Source organism: Lissotriton helveticus, chromosome 9 (assembly GCF_964261635.1).
Source record: "Lissotriton helveticus chromosome 9, aLisHel1.1, whole genome shotgun sequence".
NCBI lineage: Eukaryota > Metazoa > Chordata > Amphibia > Caudata > Salamandridae > Lissotriton > Lissotriton helveticus.
This window is the reverse complement of record NC_136070.1, coordinates 814,356,894-814,380,655: the sequence shown is the minus strand read 5'-3', so window position 1 is coordinate 814,380,655 and position 23,762 is coordinate 814,356,894. Positions and strand designations below refer to the sequence as shown.

General features: G+C 48.9%; 1 long non-coding RNA gene across 1 annotated transcript; it reads left to right on the top strand.

Annotated features, from left to right (window-relative positions):
* Positions 1-353: 353 nt before the first annotated feature.
* On the top strand, positions 354-10,271 carry LOC144781898 (uncharacterized). Its single transcript, XR_013601082.1, has 2 exons — positions 354-559; positions 9,948-10,271. It is a non-coding gene; the product is annotated as an uncharacterized LOC144781898 (long non-coding RNA).
* The last annotated feature ends 13,491 nt before the right edge of the window (positions 10,272-23,762 follow it).

The following is a 23,762-nucleotide window of genomic DNA, read 5'->3' as shown; positions in this document are numbered from 1 at the left end:
TGCATTACAGCGAATTTGTTTTTTAATTAATTACAGTTTATAATGTGATTCATATTTGTGTAGGAAAAAATATTAATTGTTGTTTAATATTAACAAGATAAAATTGTTAATTTTGAAGGATCCCACGGACTGTTTAAAATATTAAAATAATGTAATCTTAAAATGGAAAATCTTCTGGATAACATTTAACTGCCAGGTTTCAGCCGTTTCATTAGCCGTTGTCGCCTCAAGTCTCATATTAGACCACATAAATTATTAGTCTGCCATTGCGTTCTGTTTGTCGCTGAGAAAGGCGGTGACGTGTTTCTGAAATGTGACGTAGGGGGAGATTTCAGTAAGGAAGGTAGAAAAGGGACAGCACCCGACCGCTGCCATGAAATTATAATAGAAATCGATATTTTTTAAATAAAAAAAGTAAACGAAAGATATCTAACCTCAACATTTTGCATACATTTATGGATTCCAACTTCCAATATCTTTTTTCACGTAAGGCAGTAGCCAGAAGAATACACACCCGTAACCCTACTTGATAATGTCACGAATATCTCTGAGCGAGCGGGTAAGCAAGCGACCCCAGACAGTAGTTTGGGCGATTATTTTACAGCAGGACCGGAGGCTTCGGATCGTACTTCTCTTTCTTTATCCACTGAATACAGCAGCATAGTAACAAAAGAACAATACTACATTTCCCATGAGCCCCTACAGCCCTATACAATGTAGCCCTATATATTGTATAGGAACCATAGTCCTTCCTCTTTCTTTGCGAAATTAACTGCTTCAGTCATAACTAAATAATCGGTCTCAAACGTGAGCCAGCTTTGTCCAAACATCCCTGGACCCTTCTGTAGCATCCTGCTACTAATGACCACAAACACCATTACTTGTGAATCACAGAGCTTTATTGCTTGCGTCCAACCTGCTTCATGTCCCTGCTCTAACTGCCTGGTTCCTGTCCCCCTAGCTCCTCCCGTTCCTGCTCCTCCCTCCTAGCTCCACCCCAACCACTAGACTACCCCATACAATCCTACATCTCCTCCCTTCTTAACAAAATGAACTTAGTTTCCACATTGTTTGTAAGTCTTCAATCCACCACACGGGTTGACGAACAGCTTGTTCTTCAAGCGTCAGTAGTGTCGAATCCTGGGTGGTCCTGACTTTGATCAGTCTTTCCGGTGTTTTAGCCACGATGTCCTTAGCCGCGGGAATGCACTTTTGGGAATGCAACCCATTGCATGTGGGCTGCTTATTATTCGGTTCCACAGTTATCGTGGTTCTTTCTTGTTGTGTGACTGCTACTGGCTCAGCTCGGCAGTGACTGTCTGCCTTCCTTGGTGACCCTTGGTCTATTGTCGATTGATCTCCTTCGGGAGCAGACGATGGGCTGGTCTTCTTCTGAGCTCCCACCTGTGGAATTGTTTCTCTTTGTCTTGTCAGGTTGGGAACCGCACTGTTCTTCTGTTCACCGCCAGGCATGCCAGATATTAGTGTATTATCTGATATGGATGTCCTGTCTCGATTCTTGGACTCATGTGTTGCCTCTGTTTGTTTCTTCCCTTCCCACTCGTGTTTGAGGCTGGCGAGACCCTTGACCACCCGGTCATGTGCCTGTTTGTCTCTCATTCGGTGACAGTTCATCTCTGTCACTGTGTTCGGTCCTCCCCGCGGGGTGACGGGATAATCCTTTACCACTTGGTAGATATTGTCCCATTTCTTTGTTTTCCTTCCGTCAGTTCTTTGAGTCAACCTCTCTGACCCCATCAGGGGTGACGGCATATTATTCATGTCTTGATGTGGCGATGACTGACATGACGTGTTGTCCTTTGATTCTGTTGTGCGTCCGGGTGATTGATGCCTTGGCCGTGGTCGGGACCATGATTTTGTTGACCCGAATGATCGGACAGACATGTCTTCCGACTCGGAGGAGTCGGTTGCCGATTTCCTTCGAGAACGATCTTTTGAGGGCGTCGTGACTGATACGTTTATTGAGTTGGTATTCTGGGATGACATGCTCCTGGGGTCGGAGCTATCTACGGAGCATTTCCTTGGGTATGTCTCTTTTTGTGTCTTCTGTGTTGTTGCGGTGGAGGGATCGTTTACTTCATTAGTTTGGTCTCGGGGCATTTGGTCTTTACCCTTTTCACGGAACATCAATGGTCCCTTCTCCGCTTTCTCGTTGACACAACTGTCTGGAGTGTACATGCCCCTCCCTTTCCGGTGTCGGAGTGGCTTGCCACTCCTCATGTGGTTGGTTTCTTCTTCTCGCTTGTTGTTTGTGTTAACGTCCGTGCCATTGGGATGATTTGTCTCACCGCTTGATGCTTCCTCGGACTCATCTGTAGACTTTGGTGCATAGCGGGAGGATGGCCGGGGTTGTTCATGTGCTGGTTTCTGGCATTGACGGGATAGGTCCCATCTTCCGTAGTTCGTCTTTCTTGCCTTCTTGCTGAGCAATCTGCCATTTTGTCCATGGGTGTGATCTGTCCCACTTGACACTTCATCTGTTTCATAATCATTCTCATCATCGGTTGACTGACTCCTTGAGGTTGAATAACTCTGTGAGGTTGAATCAGTATCATCATCTGTTGACTGACTCCTTGAGGTTGAATGGCTCCATGAGGTTGCATCAGTACCGCTTTCGCAATCCTGATTCATCCTGGTCTTTTGTGATGGTGACTTGGAGTGTTCCCTGACGCTCTGTCTCTGGTTTCTTGACTCTGATTCACCCTCCCTCTTTTCAGCTTTGTTTGTCTGGGCCTCTCCCTGAGGCATGACGGGTGCCTCTTTCCAGACATTTGAACGCACGTCTTTCGAGAAGTCTTTTGCTTTTATTCGCACTCCAGCCTCGGCCCCTCTGATGATTCTCTTTAGCGACCATTGCTCCTGAAGAATCTTGCGCTTCGTGTCTGCGCTTGAACAGCCTTCGATTATTCGGAGCCGAACTGCTTCTTCATTAGTAAATGTGTTGAAGTGGCAACAGGGTACCAGACTTAGTAACCGGGTAATGAATCTCGGCAGTGGTTCTCCTGGTTCCTGCCGCGCTGTATTGAAAGCGATGCGAGCATGATCCACTTCCACCGGTGCATGGAAATGGGCACGTAGCTTCACTTGGAGTCTTCCATAGCTCTCTGTGTCCCTTTTGGGAAATGATCTGATTAGGCGACGGCCCTCATGACCGACTAGCTGGAGGAGTAGTGTCAGACATTTTCCATCCCTTTGTTCATCGATTGCATCAAGAAAATCGTCCAGGGAATCCAGCCACCGGTTCCATTCGGGACCCAAGTTCTGACCGTCAGTCTGTGACACTGGGGGTGGTACTTCAATGCAAGGACTGGGCCGGTGGGTTGCTTTTACCGCCGCCATGAGGGAGGTGTGTTTTATCTGCTATCGTCGTAGAATTGTTCGTTTTGTTTCCCGTCTTGTCTGCTGACTTTCTTCGGCCAGGATCCCGTGTCCAGCCGTCTCCTTTGATTTCGGGCAGGTTCACCACTCTTGGGTGACTACTGTATTCTGTCCGCCTTTAGCACGACTGTTTCAGGAGGCTTCACTGAGTTGGGCTTGGATTTCCTGATTTCGGAAATGGCCACCACTCAGCTGGTCCACACATGACACTTGGCGCAGCACCTTCCCGCTTTTATTGGGGTGGCCCGCTAACTGCAGGTGATTTGGGGTTCTCCTTACTGTTGATCATCTATCTTTGCGTGTCCTAATGCAGCTCTTGCATTTACTTGTGCTTGATTGTCTTTGTTATTGCTTTTGCCAATGCTTGTTTACTCTTGGTTGTTCTTCTATGTGTGTCAGTGCTATTGGCCTGACTTCAAGATGGCCGACTCAGATTCCTGACAGGGGATTGGAGGAAATCGCCTGTCTCTAAGATGGCCGCCGACTTGGGGATCTCGTTTTCGACGAGATTTGGGCCCTCATTGCTTTCCATTCATTTTGTTTTGTATTCCGGTGCTCACTCACCGCGCCAGGCAGACTCAACGGCCGTCGGTCCCAGGGACATCAGCGCTTCTCCAGGTCCCTCACGTATCCACAGGTGAGGTCGGGGTGGGCTCCCGCTTTGTTGCACTAGGGGCCGAGTCCACGTGGCGACAACAAGCCAGGACTCACGCATCGGGCGTGAGATTTCCGGCGTCGGGAGCCACCGAGGCTCCAGGTCCACCGCGCTCGACTGCGCTCGCTGCCAGACCTTCTCGGGGCACTATCTTTCCCTCAGGCACTGGTCCTCTGCTTCTAGGGTGCCAGGCAGAGTCGGGGTGGGCTCCCGACCTCTGTTCTTTCTGTACGTGCTGGGGGTGCATGCATTCAGCTATGTCGCGTTTCGGCGCGATTTGTTCTGACCTTTCGAGTGCTCCAACGCTCGTTGCTGCATCTCCCTCTTTCCCTCGGGGCCTCCGGAGGGGACAGGGTCACTGGTTGCCAGCCTCTCTCTGAGGCGGCTCTATGTAGCGGCGATTTCTTCTTCTTGGCGCCGTCTTCACATTCAGCAGCGGAGCTCGTTTCTCAACGCTGCGGGGACAAGGCGGTTTCACACGGTGCTGTGGCTTGTGGGGGTCTGCTCATCCCACCCTCGTCGCCAGTTGTAGCATCCTGCTACTAATGACCACAAACACCATTACTTGTGAATCACAGAGCTTTATTGCTTGCGTCCAACCTGCTTCATGTCCCTGCTCTAACTGCCTGGTTCCTGTCCCCCTAGCTCCTCCCGTTCCTGCTCCTCCCTCCTAGCTCCACCCCAACCACTAGACTACCCCATACAATCCTACACCTTCTAAATAGGAATACCCCAAGAGTCCAGAAACAAACATTTGCAATGCAATTCTATTTCAGGACAGGAGGCTCCGATTATGCTAGTCTCATTTCTTTATTTAGAAATGCTCAGCAGCCATGTAAAAACTAAATTACCCAGAAACACTTGGGTCATAACCATAGAGTCTGTACTATAAATAGCCATGTAGACAATCCCACTTCCTCTTTCTTTGCTGCTCCGCAGCCAGTTAAGTGCTTTCATTCTTTATTACTTGCTTACTTGTTGTATTACATTGATTTTGTTAGCGCTTTGCTCGCGCTGTCTGCCGCGTTGTTGTGCGCTTCTCTCGCGCTGTTATTGCCCTTCGTCGCGTCTTTTAAGTTCGGACGGCGTTCACGGCAGGGAGCGTGTGTCACCTCCCGGGGTCAGGGCGCGTGCCGCCTGTGTCCCGTTTGTCTTGTGGAGTGGAGTGTTAGGGGAAGAATTGCCTCGCGCGCGTCTTGCGCGAGCTGTTCCCGGGCTGTGGGGCACGCCGGTCACCGCGCATGCGCGGCTCGCATTCCTCTCGCTTCTGGAATTTGTTTCCAGTGCAGCGCCGGCATTGAGAGTTCGTCTGAAGAACGCACACGCCCACGGCCTCACAGCTGTCCCCTTTGACACCGGAGCTTAGGATAGAGTCCCGGTTGACTAATTTGCATAGGCTTTGCCGAGAGTGTGCATTTTTGTGTTGGTAGCAGGCCCTCCCTCCACCCTCTAACAGTTTTGGAGCATTTTTTTCTGCCTTGACTTGCCTGCTGCGAGGTTTTTTCACTCCCTCAGACTGTGCCACTGGCATTCAGGATATTTTAGTCACCAAGTGGGCATTTTGATTACACACTACCAGTGTGCCATGAGTGATTCCTATTATTATGGGGAGGAAGGTGACTATGAGGAAGATGGGACAGAGTTCCTGGAGCAGGACCTGGTTGCGGCCCTGGACAAAGGGGTTCATCATTCCATGAATAAAGCGCTTGTACGCGCCATCACGCCCCTTAAGCGCCATTTGACACAATATGCGCAGCAACAGGGTTGGGTGCCTTAGTCGAAGAAATCCACTTCATCTCCTAATAATCCCCATACCTCTGACTTTCGCAGGCTGGCGCAGTCCCTATCCTCTTCCAAGTCTAAGACTCTTCCAGTTGACATGGACAGTGATGACCAGCACTCCTCGTCATCTTCTGAGGTTCTTCCTCCGCCGCCTAAGAAGAAAAAATGTAAAGAACATTTTGTTGATGCTCCTAGTCATCCTCCAGTTTTGACTTTCGAGCCTGCGGACATTGTGCATCCTCATTCCACTGCGTGGCTTCCTTCCCCGGCTGTGGCGGAGTATGTTCAACAACATATCCGTCAACCATTTGATAGAGAGGTTCGTGCGCGTCTCCGCTCGGAGTGTCCTAGGCCTGATTTGGCGGATAACCTAGCGGACACGCCTGAGGTCGACCCAACCATGGTGACCTATTTGAAAAAATTTGCAAAGGACCCTAAGAAGGGTTTGGATCGGTCCTGGCGGGCTTGTCAGGACAAGGTCTTGGATCTCCTGGGCCCTCTTACTAAAATCTTAGATCTAGGTTTCATGGCCAAGGAATCCTCATCCACAGTTGACCCCGATGAGTTGATTGAATGGGCGCAGCGGGCGATTTGTCAGCTAGGAAACGCCAACTGCGCGCTCTCTAGTGAGCGTCGACGGTCCATTCTACTCAAGTTGGATCCTAAATTGGCAGAGCTTTCGGCTTCAGAGGCAGGGGCTGCGGCTCAGGGCCTCCTTTTCGGGCAACCTTTTTTGAAGGAGCTCACTCAATTTGTCAGTACTTTTAGCAGCATTGATAAAGCGCAAGCATCTTTGAAACGGGCCATGCGTCCGGTTTTCAGCAGGGCCGGACGATACAGGGGACGCTCGTCCGGCCGTGGTCAACAACCACCCAATCAACGAGGGTATCAGTCCCATAGAGGAGGCCAGCAGGATTCGGGCTACGCCCAACGTTCCAATTTCTACCCTTCCAGAATAGGACGTGGCCAATATAAGAAGGGACGCTCCGGAGGCGCTTCAGGCGGATATCAGGATTCCGCCACTTCAGGTGAGGCTTCTTCCTGCATGCAGTGTTGTTCTGGGGGGGGCAGGATTCGCCTTTTCCTAGACAATTGGCGCTTGATCTCCAGCGATGCATGGGTGCTGGAGACAGTTCAGGGGTACAAAATCGAGTTCTATCAACCCTTGCGTCAGTCCCATCCTCCTTTTCCCCTTCGTTTCTCAAAGCAAAATCAAGAGTTCATCACAGAGGAACTCAAGTCTCTGGTGTTGAAGGGGGCGATTGTGCCGACCGTGCGTCACCCTCAGGGTTTTGCCAGCTCAGTCTTCCTGGTGGAGAAGAAGGGAGGGGGATCGAGACTGGTTCTCAATCTGAAGGAATTCAATGCGGGAGTGGTTTAACGTCACTTCAAGATGGAGGGCATCCATCTGTTGAGGGATCTCCTGCGGGAACGGGATTGGATGGTTCGTCTGGACCTCAAAGACGCTTACCTCTCGGTTCCGATCTTCCATCCCCATCGCCGCTTTCTGCAGTTTCAGTGGCTGGGGACTTGGTATCAGTATCAGGTTCTACCCTTCGGCCTATCGTCAGCACCTTGGTGCCTCACGAAGCTGTTGCGTCCGGTTGTGGAGTCACTCCGCAGTCGCGGGGTTCGCTTGATCATTTATTTGGACGACATCCTCCTTCTGGCGGATTGTCCTGTCAAGCTGATGTCCCATCTGGAGTGGACTGTCGACCTTCTTCAGTCCCTCGGTTTTCTGGTGAATGCTCCCAAGTCTGTGCTACATCCTACTCAAGTGATAGATTTCTTGGTGTTCAGGGTCAACTCCCTCACTTGTCAGCTTCTTTTGCCCCATCAGAAGATTCGTTACATCAAACGGGAATTGACTTCCGTTATCTCGAGTCAGACTGTGTCATTGAGATCGTTAGCACGAGTTGTCGGTCTCTTAGTGTCTTCCCTGCAAGCGATCTTCCCAGCTCCACTGCACTACCGTGCGTTGCAGCGTCTGAAGATTCAGCATCTTCAACGGGGCCTCCGATATTCCGATCAGATTCCTCTTTCGGAGGAGGCGAGGTCGGAAATGCGATGGTGGCTGGATCATATGGAAGCCTGGAACGGCCAAGCTCTTTTCGGATCCTCTCCGGAGATTGTGATCGAATCAGATGCCAGTCATTGGGGCTGGGGGGCCCGCTGCGGTCCGATCTCGACGGGGGGACGGTGGTCTCCCCAGGAACTTTCACTTCACATAAACTGTTTGGAATTGCTGGCGGGGTCATTCGCGATCAAGTGCCTGTCGCCTCTTCAGTCCCACTGCTGCATACTTCTCCGGATGGACAATGTATCGGCAGGGCGGTACATCAACAAACTGGGAGGGACTCGGTCAAGTTTGTTGGCGGAGATTGCCAAGGAGTTTTGGCATTATTGTCTTCAGCACAAGATCACAGTTATTGCGGAGTACCTTACTGGTTGTCGCAATCTTGTGGCGGATTGGAACTCCAGGTATCTGAAGGACTTCAGCGACTGGAGACTCCATCCTCGTGTGTTCCGCCAGCTCATTCGGGTTTGGGGCCCTTGTCTGATCGATCTCTTTGCCTCCCGTCTCAACACCCAACTTCCCCAGTTCTTCAGTTGGAGGCCGGATCCGGAGGCTCTTGCCACGGATGCTTTCCTTCAGCCATGGCCGAAGTCCCTGTGTTATGCGTTTCCCCATTCATGATGATCCCCAGGGTTCTGGCTTATGCGACATGATTTCGGGCGGAGTTGATTCTGATTGCTCCTCTGTGGAGGGCTCAGCCGTGGTTCCCAGTTTTCCTGGAAATGGCCTGTGCAGTGCTGTTCCTTCTTCCTCAGAAGTGGAATCTCCTGTTAGATCCGCTTCAGAATCCGCATCCCCTGGTTCAGTCAGGCTCTCTCCTTCTGGCGTGGCGTATTTCGGGGAACGATGGGCGGTCCCAGGCCTTTCTGCGGACGCTACCAGATTCCTCAGAAACTCCTGGGCCCCGGGTACTCACAAACGTTACAGAAGCTCATGGAAACGTTGGAGTGATTGGTGTGCTCAACGGCAAGTTGATCCAACATCAGCTGATGTCTCTTTGATGGTCAATTTTTTGGCTTCTCTGTCCTCTTCTGGTTTGGCGTACCGCACGGTCAACAATTTCCGTTCCGCTATTTCTGCGGGTCATCTCCCAGTGGATGGGAAGCCTGTCGGAGAACATCCCCTAGTGGCTAAGGTTCTTAAAGGTATTCGTCTGGCTACTCCTCCACGTCCCAAATATGTTTCTTTGTGGGACGTCTCGGTTGTCTTACGTTTTTTGGACGCCTGGCCGATCAATTCTCTGTTATCTCGGAAAAAACTTTCGGCCAAACTGACTATGTTGTTGTGTTTGCTTTCCTGCAAACGGATATCGGATGTCCGAGCTTTAGCTTTAGCTGGACGTAGTTTCACTCCTGAAGGTGTTACATTTCGTCTCTCGAGACGCACCAGTACCAATACTAAGGTCATTTCTTACCCGTCTTTTCCTGCTCGTCTTAACCTTTGTGTGGTCCAATGCCTTAAGGATTATGAGGTGAGTACTTCTCTTCTTCGCTCTGATATGCAAGGTCAATTATTGATTGCGTTGCAGAAGCACTTTCGCCCCGTTACACCGGCTACGTTGGCTCGTTGGGTACGGTGGCTTATGGCGGAAGCTGGCATTGATGTGTCTGTGTTTGGGGCTCATTCTGCACGAGGGGCCATGGCTTCTAAGGCCTTCTCTTTGGGAGTCACCTTGTTTGACATTATGAAGGCTGCTGACTGGTCATCGGATTCTGTTTTCAAAACCTTTTACTTTAAACCTATTGCTAATGTTGCTTCTGTTGTGGTGGAGGAGCTTTAAACAAGCATAATCGGAGCCTCCTGTCCTGAAATAGAATTCAAAATTTGCAAACATTCGTGACAAGAATTTTCAATTCTATTAAGGACTAGGAGGCGAGGATTATCCCACCCATTGTTTGTACATTATTCTTACTGATGAATGTTCATGAATAGCTTCATGTTCAAATGTTACCATTGACTTCTTTTCTACCCACCCTTCTTTGACATGTTCCTGTGTATACTGGACGTGTATTACGGCTTTGTGTCTCTTTTCAGGATCTGATCCCAAGTGACGTCCCTACGGTGCGGCGTGGATGTTCCTGCCTTCTTCTTTGAAGATTGTTTCCTGTTCTTCCTTCGGCCGTTGCTGTGCTGAACTTTCCTTCGTTGCCCTGGACTGGGGTTTGCTGTTTTGCATTGACTTTCATGTACTTTTTTCTGATCTTCTGGAATAACTTCTCACCAAAGAAAGAGGAAGTGGGATTGTCTACATGGCTATTTATAGTACAGGCTCTATGGTTATGACCCAAGTGTTTCTGGGTAATGTAGTTTTTACATGGCTGCTGGGCATTTCTAAATAAAGAAATGAGACTAGCATAATCCTCGCCTCCTAGTCCTTAATAGAATTGAAAATTCTCGTCACGAATGTTTGCAAAATTTGAATAGGTCTCGCAATTGCGATATTTTGAGCTACTGGCATTGTAAATGACAATGTCTTTTATTTTTGTGTTGAAAAAACCTGCAATAATAAAAGGCATTGTCATTTACGATACCAATAGGCCAAAGTCTTGTTTAGCTCTTGCGACCCGTCCTGAGCTACAGCAGTGAACCGCTGAGGCAGACAATATTAAAATGCCTAAAACGAGTTAGTGAACCAGGCATAACGTAACCACCTTAGCTTGTGCCTGAAGGGCAGTTGCGACTGTTACCTGGTACATGGGTGTGAGAAGTTGGCCTGATGTATGATGTTCACTATTCTAGTGAGCACCTTGTATCAGTCCAAACAACCCTTATGGTGAGTGGTTGTAAGTCAACCTTATAGAAAAGCTATCCTAGGGGTAGCATGGACCTAAGCAGTCTTAGGCTTAACTCAAAAGGGCATGTGAAGCCAGCTGTTTTACCATATGCAATCCTTTTAATACCAAATGAAAGGACACCACACAAGTTATATATTATAAAAATATATGTATTTATTACTAGAATAATCCTCTGTACTCTTTATGAGGACAGAGGCACAAGCGTTTAAACAAAAGCACAGTTAAACATACAAAAGTTGCACAATTATGGATAGGCCCGGTGGCCACTTAAACCATATACTAAAATAATGGTATAAGAACCACGTCACGAACAATGGTAAGACCTAGGGCCTTGAGAATTGCTGGGACTACCCTGGACTAACAGTAGTTAGGACTGGGGCGGCCCACAGGATACGGGTGCAGTGTCTAAAGTGCACGCGTGCACCAATGCAAAGTCAATGGTGCGTAAAAGTTACAAAGTTGCAGTTTTGGAAGTCTTCCGACTGGACTAAAACTTAGCCACGTAAAACTAGAACACTAGGGGTGTAAACCACTACAGGAGCACCGGTGTTTTCTCGTTACCTCACCCACAGGAAGCGGGTGCATAGGTGCCAAAGTGTGTCGGGTTTCGTCGTGGAGTTCTATGGAGCCTGGAGATGAAGATGCTGCAGGCGGCCAGGAGAGAAGAGTCCGGTCGGATCCAAGGGTGGATCGAAGATGTAGAGTACCTGAAAGCAGAGGGGACAGAGTCTGGGTCACTAGCCAGTGACCAGGAAGGAACTAGGAAGGAACCAGGCGATGTCGGGCGCAATCAGGTAGTTGTCGAGAAGCTTGTCTCCGCTGCCACGTGGACCCGGGAGCATCGACGATGACCAGGAGTTGAGCATGGTCTGTCCCACAAAGGCTCTCGCTGTCGGCGGTGTCGGCTTCCGGATTGGAGTCAACAGGCCTTAGCAAATGCAACCCACGCAGGAATCGAAGATGGCTTCTGGATCAGATCAGCAAGATCTGATGGGCTGCTCCTTTTCAGGGGAGCAAGGGCCAGTCTGGAGCAACCAGACCAGCGGTGTAAATTTGAAAGTTCGTCGTCACAGAGGCCACTAGCCAACGGGCAAGTGACCGGACAGACGTGTCGAGCAGGAAAATGCAAAAGGGCCCCACGCAGCACTCGGTGAGTGTGGAGAGGTGACCTTCGGTGCAAAAGCTGCTCGGGGCTGGGGCTTCTCAGTCCCCAATGCACAGCTTCATGGGTGCCTCGGTAGCTGCACGGGAAGCACTTCGCAGGCTTTCCAAGATGGCCGGTCCCACGTCTCACGTCGCCTCCACGGGTCTCAGCTTTGCTGGGGCTGTGGATCGGGCTGTTGGATGTCTGGGAATCCGGTTCTTGTCGATCTCTGTCGCTCGAGCTTCGGAGGGAGCTGCAACAAAGCAAACCGTTTGGCGCTTGATGGTGCCTGCTTGCACAGGGTGGTCACTCCTTGACCACAAGGGAGATTCTTCAGTCTTCTACGTCGAGTAGAATGTCGAAGGGTCCAGAGTTATGTATCAAAGTTTCAGTCAGGATTATCTAAAGTCTATGGACACAGCTCCTACCTTTATTCCAAATCAAGGGGCTGGATTACCTGCTAGGTCCCTCCTATGGGTGGGACCCAGGAAGGGGGTGGTTACACCCCTTTCCCTTTGTCCAGTTTCGTGCCAGAGCTGGGCTGGAGTGCCCCAGCACCGGTTTGAACTGGGCTATGCATGGGACGCCTTGTGCGCCCCAGGCAGTGTCTAGTTTCACTCGCCCTGCCTGCCTCAATCCACTATCTCCTGTCTGGGGTGGTGTAACACCTCCCTGTGACAGGAAACCTTTTGTCCAGGCCTCCCCTGCCGGAGTTTCGGTCAGCAGCAGGAGGCCAGACCCGTGTCTGTGGCAGCAGCATCCATTTTGTGATGCTGAGGCTTTGGTTAGTTTTAACCGCGTTTACTGTTACCCACATGTCTTATCCCTTTAGAAGGGTGGAATGCTACCCCCGTCACCAGAACTGGCGAGGGGGTAGTATTCCAAAGTGTATGACACCTTACACAACATGTTTTGATAAAGCCAAACCAAAGTTAGCAATAACCGCGAGGATTATAATGTACTTAAGAGTATTTGGTATGGCAATATCCCAGAACAGCTATAAGGACATGGTTCCGAAAGCTGCAGACAGGCTCAGCTCATGCTAGAGCACCATCTCACATAAAACCAAGCACTCTGCCTCCAGGATTTTTAAGGCCTGCCATAGGAGTGACTTATAGGTGTATATGTGTCCAGATATAGGTTTAGATATAGGTATACTATATCTAAGCAAGGGGTGATTACACAACCTTGCCCCAGCTGAGTGATCAGCCAGTTGTGTCAGTTTGGATGGCCAGCCAGGGGTGGGAAAAGATATGCTGCAGCCCCTGGTAGGCCTTGGATGCACCTATGCCCTGGGTACCTATAGTACACTGTACAGGGGCTCATAAGGTGACCCAATACCCAATTGGTGATGTACCTAAAGTACATGGTGTTGAATTTAGAGAGAGAACAGCAGGCTGTGGGTCTGATTAGCAGGCCCAGAGCCACATTAAGTTAAAAACCAGTGAAGCAAAAAGCAAAAATTGGGGTGACCATAGGAAAGCAGACCCTACTCTCCTACATAACCCCACCCCCCCCAAACGCAGGGACATTAAACTTAACCTTGACCAGATAAGTCTTCATGTTCTAAGTGGAAATACCTGGCGAGACCATCTGCATTGCCATGGTCAGTCCCTGGTCTGTGCTCCACTGTAAAGTCCATCCCCTGTAGGGAAATGGACCACCTGAGCAGTTTGGGATTTTCACCCTTCATCTGATTTAGCCACAAGAGGGGCTTATGGTCTGTCTGAATCTTGAAGTGAGTGCCAAACAAGTATGGTCTCAACTTCTTCAGGGCCCAAACCACAGCAAAGGCCTCCCTCTCAATAGCTGACCAACGTTTCTCTCTAGGGGTCAGCCTTCTGCTAATAAAAGCAATGGGCTGGTCTTGACCAGCTACATTAAGTTGTGAGAGCACAGCTCCCACCCCCAACTCAGAAGCATCTGTTTGTACAATGAACTCTTTGGAGTAGTCAGGATTCTTTAGGATAGGTGCAGAGCACATGGCCTTCTTCAGGTCATCAAATGCCTTTTGACAGCTAACTGTCCACTGAACCTTTTTTGGCATCTTCTTGGATGTCAGATCATTTAGTGGTGTCACAATGGACCCATAATTCTTTACAAATTTCCTGTAGTACCCAGTCAGGCCCAAGAAAGCTCTGACCTGGGTCTGGGTGGTTGGAGGAGCCCAGTCCTGTTTGGTCTGGATCTTACTCTCCAGTGGTTGAACCTGATCCCCACCTACAAGGTGGCCCAGGTACACAACCTTACTCTGCCCTATCTGGCACTTTGTGGCCTTGATAGTCAGGCCTGCCTTTTGCAGGGCCTCTAAAACCTTCTTCAGGTGGATCAGGCGATCCTCCCAGGTGGAGCTGAAGACAGCAATATCATCTAGATAAGCTGCACAAAAGTCACCCAACCCAGCAAGGACTTGGTTCACCAACCTTTGGAAAGTGGCAGGTGCATTCTTCAAACCAAAGGGCATCACCACAAACTGATAATGACCTCTAGGGGTTGAGAAAGCTGCTTTGGCCTTGGACTCCTCAGCTAACCTGATTTGCCAATAGCCAGCTGTCGAATCAAATGTGCTCGAAAATTTGGCAGAAGCCAATCTATCAATGAGCTCATCTGCTCTTGGAATGGGGTGAGCATCTGTCCTGGTAACAGCATTGAGACCTCTATAGTCCACACAGAACCTAATTTCTCTCTTCCCATCTTTGGTGTGAGGTTTTGGCACAAGGACTACTGGGCTGGCCCAGGGGCTCTCTGATGGCTCAATTACTCCAAGTTCAAGCATTTTCTGCACCCCAGTCTTTATACAATCCCTGACTTGGTCAGGTTGCCTGTAGATTTTATTCTTCACAGGCAGACTGTCTTCAGTGTCCACCTCATGGGTGTACCAGTTAGTTTGACTGGGTGTTAATGAAAACATATGTCTGTGAGCCTGCAGAACTTGTCTGCATTCCCATTGCTGCTGGTCAGAGAGGCTGCCTGTCAAGGCTACTCCATCCACTGAACCATCTTCAGGGTTTTGGGATAACAGGTCTGGGAGAGGGTCACTCTCTTCCTCCTGGTCCCTATCTGTTGCCATGAGCAAGCCCATGTCTGCCCTGTCCACATATGCCTTCAATCTATTGACATGGAGCACCCTGTGGGGGCTCCTAGGGGTGCCAAGGTCCACCAAGTAGGTGACCTCTCCCTTTTTCTCAATTATGGTGTGGGGTCCAGACCATTTGTCTTGGAGAGCTCCTGGGGCCACTGGCTCCAACACCCACACCTTCTGTCCTGGCCGGTACTCAGTCAGCTCAGCCTTTTGGTCATGCCAAGCTTTCTGTTATTCCTGGCTGGCCTCAAGGTTTTTGGAAGCCTTCTCCATGTATTCAGCCATCCTGGAGCGGAGACCAAGTACATAGTCCACTATGTCAAGTTTAGGCTTTTTGAGAGGTAACTCCCATCCTTCCTTCACAAGACACAGGGGACCCCTTACAGGGTGTCCAAACAAAAGCTCAAAAGGGCTGTAGCCAACCCCCTTTTGTGGGACCTCTCTGTAAGCAAAGAGTAGGCAGGGTAAAAGGATGTCCCATCTTCGCCTAAGCTTTTCAGGTAAGCCTTTTATCATCCCTTTTAGGGTCTTGTTGAACCTTTCAACAAGCCCATTGCACTGTGGATGGTAGGGTGTGGTGAACTTATAGTTAACACCACACTCTTTCCACATTGCTTTCAAATATCCAGACATGAAGTTGGTACCTCTGTCTGAAAGTACTTCCTATGGAAAGCCCACTCTGGAGAAGACTCCAAGTAGGGCCCTTGCCACAACCGGAGCTGTTGTGGTCCTCAGGGGAATTGCCTCTGGATACCTGGTGGCATGATCCACTACCACCAGTATAAATCTGTGCCCAGATGCTGTTTGGGGATCCATTGGTCCAACAATGTCTATCCCAACTCTCTCAAAGGGTACCCCCACCACAGGTAGTGGTATAAGGGGGGCCTTTGTGGTTCCACCTGACTTGCCACTGGTTAGGCAGGTGTCACAGGAGCGACAAAACTCCTTGGTATCTTCTGACATGTGAGGCTAGTGAAAGTGAGGGATAAGCCTGTCCCAAGTCTTGTTCTGGCCTATGTGTCCTGCTAGAGGAATTTCATGGGCCAATGTTAGAAGGAAGCCCCTAAATTGCAGAGGTATGGCCAAACTCCTGGTAGCACCAGGCTTGGGGTCTCTAGCCTCTGAATAAAGGAGCCCATCATCCCAATATACTTTATGGGTACCTTAAGCATTCCCAGCAACCTCAGCAGCACCCTGCTGTCTGAGGGGTTCAAGAGAAGGACAAGTTTACTGAGTCTGCCCCAGATTTACCCTTGAGGGTCCCCCTGTCCCCAGAAACTCAACCTGATCAGGTTCAAGCTCTTCCAGGACAGTCTCCTCTGGGGTCACAGAACCATCCTCCTGAGAGGGCTGATGCTCAACCTGGGGCAAGGTGGAAGGCACTGCCTTAACCCTCTTGCTCGTTCTCTTGGCTTGTGTCTGGTCTATAGTTTCAAGATCCAGCACAGGTTCAGGTTGGCACTTCTTGGCCTGGGACCTGGTTACAGCAAGGACATGTGCTGAAATACCTAGCATCTCTGCATGAGTCCTATACTCCACTTCTGACCATACTGAGTCCTCTAGATCAGTGTTTCCCAAACTGGGGTCCGCGGACCCCCAGGGGTCCGTGACACATTCCCAAGGGGTCCGTAGGCAGAAGATTTAAAAGCACAGCAACATTTCCTGTATAATTAGCAGCTTTCGAGTAACAATAAAAGTGTCAAGATGATGCCAGTGATTAATGTGCCTGCTGGAGAAAGATGAGTTTTGTTCAGTGGCATGTTTGACTTCACTAATATAGCACAGAGGGTTAATATGCCTACTGCAAAGAACGTGTAACATTCATTTTAAAAAGCAGTATTTTATGTGCATAGGTCTGTGGTTACTGCTTTTGTCACAGAGATTATTTTGTTAGTGTGCACTTCATAAGTGAAATCGTAATCTAGCAGAGGGACCTATAAACTGTCATCAAAGAGCTCCTTGCAAACTGCATGGTACCAGTTAGTAACTTATGTTTTTTCCCAGATATTCATTATCCTGATGCTGTAAAAAAATTATTTGGGTGGAAATACATTTTTAATGTTAACTCAGTGGCTAGCAGTGACTTTATGTTCTGAATCCTGAGTTTGTGTTTTTCCAGACCAAGCACTCTTTAAAAATCCCTACCAGTATGAATGACATGTGAATACTACACCTTGTAGTCCCCTTTACCTTATGTAACATTTTCTATACACTGGTTTCCATGTATGATTCATTGTCTCTGTATGTGTGTGATGTAAGTGCTGACATCCTACAATGGTATGACAGATGCTGTAAAACAAATAAAATACATGTGACAGAGGGGCTATTCCTTCAATATAAAATACTAAGGGCCAGATGTACGACCCGTTTTTATTTGTGCAAACGGGGTCGCAGTTTTTTTGTGACTCGCTAAATAGGTTTTGCAACTTGCTATTTGGCATGCAAAATAATTTTTTAAGGGCAGGCAGTGGTTCCAGAGACTATTGCCTGCCCTTAGAAAATGATACAAAAACGTTTCATTTTCTTTTTTTTTTTGAATGCATGAAAAACGGTCTTCGTTTTATTTTTAAAACTGCTTTCTTTAAAAGTAGTCCCAGACATGATGGTCTGTTGAGCCCAGCAGGCCACCATCCCTGGGAGGGCTGGCATTCCCAATGGGCTTGCAAATTGCAAGTGGCTCATTAATATTAATGATCCTCGCAATCCCAAACAGTGTTAAACACACTGTTGTACATTTCATTTAGCGACTTGAAATTTGCCACTCGCAATGTGTCGCCAATTGCGCTTCCCTAAATGAAATGGTCGTACAACTGGCCCCAAAATCCTTAGTACTTTGAGTATTTGTTTTGCGTGCACACGTGTTTTTTTCGAACTACTGTTATAATATTTGAAATTTTAATCATACAACTTGCTTGGGGGTCCCCGGCTTCCAGCGGTGACTCAATGGGGGTCCTCAGGAGTCAAAAGTTTGGGAACCACTGCTCTAGATCATTGCCCAAAAGACAGTCCACTGGGAGGTCTGCACTCACCACAACTCTTTGAGGCCAGTTACCCCTCCCCAGGAGAAATTAACAATTGCCACACTATGTGTAGTAGTGACATTGCTAGCATTGGTCACTAGGTAATTATCACCCAGTACAATTTGTCCAGGGTCCACAAAGTTAGGTGTCACCATAGTGACACTGGCACAAGTGTCCCTGTAGGACTGAGCCATCTTGTCATTAATCAAAGGCGTCTGCCTGTACTTGCCCAAAGTATTGGGACTCATAGTAGTGGACATAGCCATGTCCACTTCACAGATCAGAACAGCCTGAGTGGGGATCCTGACTAGGCCAGAATCCACCTCAGTACCCATGGTTAACCACACTATAACCTTGGGTTGTGCACTACCACTGCTGACTGTACTAGGGGGTGCAGGTCCCTTAGGGGCTGCAGTGGTAGGGGCTGTACCTTTCTTAGTGCATTCACTACCCCAGTGTGAAACTGATTTACAGGTATTGCACCAAGGTTTCTTTGGCCCATCATTATTCTTCTTTTTCTTTCCAGTTTGGGACCCCCCCTCATTAGAAGTATTTTGGGGGCCTGAAGAAGACTTCTGGTCTTTTTGTTGTTGATCTCCACCCTTATGGTCTGCCTTTTTCTGATCACCTCCATGGTTCTGGGGTTTTTGCTTAACCCTGGTTCTGACCCATTTGTCTGCCTTCTTTCCCAATTCTTGGGGAGAGGTCAGATCTGAGTCAATCAGGTGTTGATGCAACAACTGGTTCTGGCAATTATTAAGGATCTGTTCTCTCATTATTAGATTGTACAATCCTGTATAGTCTGTAACTTTACTTCCCAGCAACCAACCTTCCGGAGCCTTAGTGGCACAATCAACAAAAGCAGCCCAGTCCTGAGTCTGAGCTTTTTGGGTATCTCTGAACAACAACCTGTATTGCTCAGTGGTTAGGCCAAACCCATCAATAAGAGCACTCTTCAGGACAGTGTAGTTTTTAGCATCCCCAGGACTAACTGTGAGGAGCTTATCTCTCCCTTTCCCAGAAAAGGAGAGCCACAAGATTGCTGCCCACTGATCTTGTGGAACCTGCTGTACCATGCAGGCCCTCTCCAGAGCAGTCATCCATTTGTGGATGTCATCCCCATCTTTGTAGGGGGGGCACAATCTTACTCAGGTTTTTATGTTCATAAGACCTGTCTTTATCTCTAGGGATATTGCTGCCACCAGTGGAATCTAATCCACTCAATTTTTGTTCCCTTGCTAAAGCAAGTTTAGCTTGGGCCAGGGCTTTCTCTTCTCTCTCTATCTGGAGTTGGACAGCTCTCACCTTAGCCCTATGCTCTTTTCTCTGAGGTGAAGTCATTCCCCTCTGAGAAACTCTTGAGGTATTAGAAAGGAGAGACTCCCTAGAAGGGGATCTTTCTCTTCTAGTGCCTGGATTAAGTCTACTATTAGGCCTGGGAAGGTGGAACACCTCTCCATTCCCATGCAGGCTTAGGTTAGCCTGGCTAAGCCTCCTGACTTGAACCTGACTATCCCCCTGATCATCTGAATCAAGATCATCTACCTCCTTCTCATCTACTTCTGGGGAGATGGTTTCAGTGTCCATGGGGGTTACTCCTTCTCCTGTAGTACCTGAGGGGTCTGTAGCAGACTGCTCAAGATCAGCTGTCTCTAGGACATGTATCAGGATTGGGATGGTAGGGTTGTGACCCTTTTCAGCCCCCTTGAAGTGCACAAAGCACTCAAGTCTCTGAAGCTGAGTTTTTCATAGCTGGAAGGTGCCTTGGGAAGGTCACCTGTCACAGTCAGAGAACTGGACTGTTCACCTGTGCCAGACATGAATAGTGAGGTGTGGGTGTATGCACCTACCTACACTATGTGTTTACCTACTAGAACCTTGCTAGTGAGTTGTAGTCAGGGTGTGCTAAGCCCTTTGGTCTACAACTACTAAGTTCAGTACAACTTAAGTATTTTAGCTTTGTTTATATGTACCTATGGTACTTGATGTGAAGTTTCAAATGATATTGTCAAAGATTACAATTGGTAAAACAACAGCAAGCTCAAATCCCAACCGCTGCACACCAATGTGAGAAGTTGGCCTGATGTATGATGTTCACTATTCTAGTGAGCACCTTGTATCAGTCCAAACAACCTTTATGGTGAGTGGTTGTAAGTCAACCTTATAGACAAGCTATCCTAGGGGTAGCATGGACCTAAGCAGTCTTAGGCTCAACTCAAAAGGGCATGTGAAGCCAGCTGTTTTACCATATGCAATCATTTTAATACCAAATGAAAGGACACCACACAAGTTATATATTATAAAAATATATGTATTTATTACTAGAATAATCCTCTGTACTCTTCATGAGGACAGAGGCACAAGCGTTTAAACAAAAGCACAGTTAAACATACAAAAGTTGCACAATTATGGATAGGCCCGGTGGCCACTTAAACCATATACTAAAATAATGGTATAAGAACAACGTCACGAACAATGGTAAGGCCTAGGGCCTTGAGAATCGCTGGACCTACCCTGGACTAACAGTAGTTAGGACTGGGGCGGCCCACAGGATACGGGTGCAGTGTCTGAAGTGCACGCGTGCACCAATGCAAAGTCAATGGTGCGTAAAAGTTACAAAGTTGCAGTTTTGGAAGTCTTCCGACTGGACTAGAACTTTGCCACGTAAAACTAGAACACTAGGGATGTAAACCACTACAGGAGCACCGGTGTTTTCTCGTTACCTCACCCACAGGAAGCGGGTGCATAGGTGCCAATGTGTGTCGGGTTTCGTCGTGGAGTTCTATGGAGCCTGGAGATGAAGATGCTGCAGGCGGCCAGGAGAGAAGAGTCCGGTTGGATCCAAGGGTGGATCGAAGATGTAGAGTACCTGAAAGCAGAGGGGACAGAGTCTGGGTCACTAGCCAGTGACCAGGAAGGAACCAGGAAGGAACCAGGCGATGTCGGGCGCAATCAGGTAGTTGTCGAGAAGCTTGTCTCCGCTGCCACGTGCACCCGGGAGCATCGACGATGACCAGGAATTGAACATGGACTGTCCCACAAAGGCTCTCGCTGTCGGCGGTGTTGGCTTCCGGATTGGAGTCAACAGGCCTTGGCAAATGCAACCCACGCAGGAAACGAAGATGGCTTCTGGATCAGATCAGCAAGATCTGATGGGCTGCTCCTTTTCAGGGGAGCAAGGACCAGTCTGGAGCAACCAGACCAGCGGTGTAAATTCGAAAGTTCATCGTCACAGAGGCCACTAGCCAACGGGCAAGTGACCGGACAAACGCGTCGAGCAGGAAAATGCAAAAGGGCCCCACGCAGCACTCGGTGAGTGTGGAGAGGTGATCTTCGGTGCAAAAGCTGCTTGGGGCTGGGGCTTCTCAGTCCCCAATGCACAGCTTCGAAGGTGCCTCGGGAGCTGCACGGGAAGCACTTCGCAGGCTTTTCAAGATGGCCGGTCCCACATCTCACGTCGCCTCCACGGATCTCAGCTTTGCTGGGGCTGTGGATCGGGCTGTTGGATGTCTAGGAATCCGGTTCTTGTCGATCTCTGTTGCTCGAGCTCTGGCGGGAGCTGCAACAAAGCAAACCGTTGGGCGCTTGATGGTGCCTGCTTGCACAGTGTTTTCACTCCTTGACCACAAAGGAGATTCTTCAGTCTTCTACGTCGAGTAGAATGTCGAAGGGTCCAGAGTTATGTATCAAAGTTTCAGTCAGGATTATCTAAAGTCTATGGACACAGCTCCTACCTTTATTCCAAATCAAGGGGCTGGATTACCTGCTAGGTCCCTCCTATGGGTGGGACCCAGGAAGGGGGTGGTTACACCCCTTTCCCTTTGTCCAGTTTCGTGCCAGAGCTGGGCTGGAGTGCCCCAGCACCGGTTTGAACTGGGCTATGCATGGGACGCCTTGTGCGCTCCAGGCAGTGTCTAGTTTCACTCGCCCTGCCTGCCTCAATCCACTATCTCCTGTCTGGGGTGGTGTAACACCTCCCTGTGACAGGAAACCTTTTGTCCAGGCCTCCCCTGCCGGAGTTTCGGTCAGCAGCAGGAGGCCAGACCCGTGTCTGTGGCAGCAGCATCCATTTTGTGATGCTGAGGCTCTGGTTAGTTTTAACCGCGTTTACTGTTACCCACATGTCTTATCCCTTTAGAAGGGTGGAATGCTACCCCCGTCGCCAGAACTGGCGAGGGGGTAGTATTCCAAAGTGTATGACACCTTACACAACATGTTTTGATAAAGCCAAACCAAAGTTAGCAATAACCGCGAGGATTATAATGTACTTAAGAGTATTTGGTATGGCAATATCCCCGAACAGCTATAAGGACATGGTTCTGAAAGCTGCAGACAGGCTCAGCTCATGCTAGAGCACCATCTCACATAAAACCAAGCACTCTGCCTCCAGGATTGTTAAGGCCTGCCATAGGAGTGACTTATAGGTGTATATGTGTCCAGATATAGGTTTAGATATAGGTATACTATATCTAAGCAAGGGGTGATTACACAACCTTGCCCCAGCTGAGTGATCAGCCAGTTGTGTCAGTTTGGATGGCCAGCCAGGGGTGGCAAAAGATATGCTGCAGCCCCTGGTAGGCCTTGGATGCACCTATGCCCTGGGTACCTATAGTACACTGTACAGGGGCTCATAAGGTGACCCAATACCCAATTGGTGATGTACCTAAAGTACATGGTGTTGAATTTAGAGAGAGAACAGCAGGCTGTGGGTCTGATTAGCAGGCCCACAGCCACATTAAGTCGAAAACCAGTGAAGCAAAAAGCAAAAATTGGGGTGACCATATGAAAGCAGACCCTACTCTCCTACATAACCCCATCCCCCCAAACGCAGGGACATTAAACTTAACCATGACCAGATGTCTTCATGTTCTAAGTGGAAATACCCGGAGAGACCATCTGCATTGCCATGGTCAGTCCCTGGTCTGTGCTCCACTGTAAAGTCCATCCCCTGTAGGGAAATGGACCACCTGAGAGTTTGGGATTTTCACCCTTCATCTGATTTAGCCACAAGAGGGGCTTATGGTCTGTCTGAATCTTGAAGTGAGTGCCAAACAAGTATGGTCTCAACTTCTTCAGGGCCCAAACCACAGCAAAGGCCTCCCTCTCAATAGCTGACCAACGTTTCTCTCTAGGGGTCAGCCTTCTGCTAATAAAAGCAATGGGCTGGTCTTGACCAGCTACATTAAGTTGTGAGAGCACAGCTCCCACCCCCAACTCAGAAGCATCTGTTTGGACAATGAACTATTTGGAGTAGTCAGGACTATTTAGGATAGGTGTAGAGCACATGGCCTTCTTCAGGTCATCAATTGCCTTTTGACAGCTAACTGTCCACTGAACCTTTTTTGGCATCTTCTTGGATGTCAGATCATTTAGTGGTGTCACAATGAACCCATAATTCTTTACAAATTTCCTGTAGTACCCAGCCAGGCCCAAGAAAGCTCTGACCTGGGTCTGGGTGGTTGGAGGAGCCCAGTCCTGTTTGGTCTGGATCTTACTCTCCAGTGGTTGAACCTAATCCCCGCCTACAAGGTGGCCCAGGTACACAACCTTACTCTGGCCTATCTGGCACTTTGTTGCCTTGATAGTCAGGCCTGCCTTTTGCAGGGCCTCTAAAACCTTCTTCAGGTGGATCAGGTGATCCTCCCAGGTGGAGCTGAAGACAGCAATATCATCTAGATAAGCTGCACAAAAGTCATCCAACCCAGCAAGGACTTGGTTCACCAACCTTTGGAAAGTGGCAGGTGCATTCATCAAACCAAAGGGCATCACCACAAATTGATAATGACCTCCAGGGGTTGAGAAAGCTGC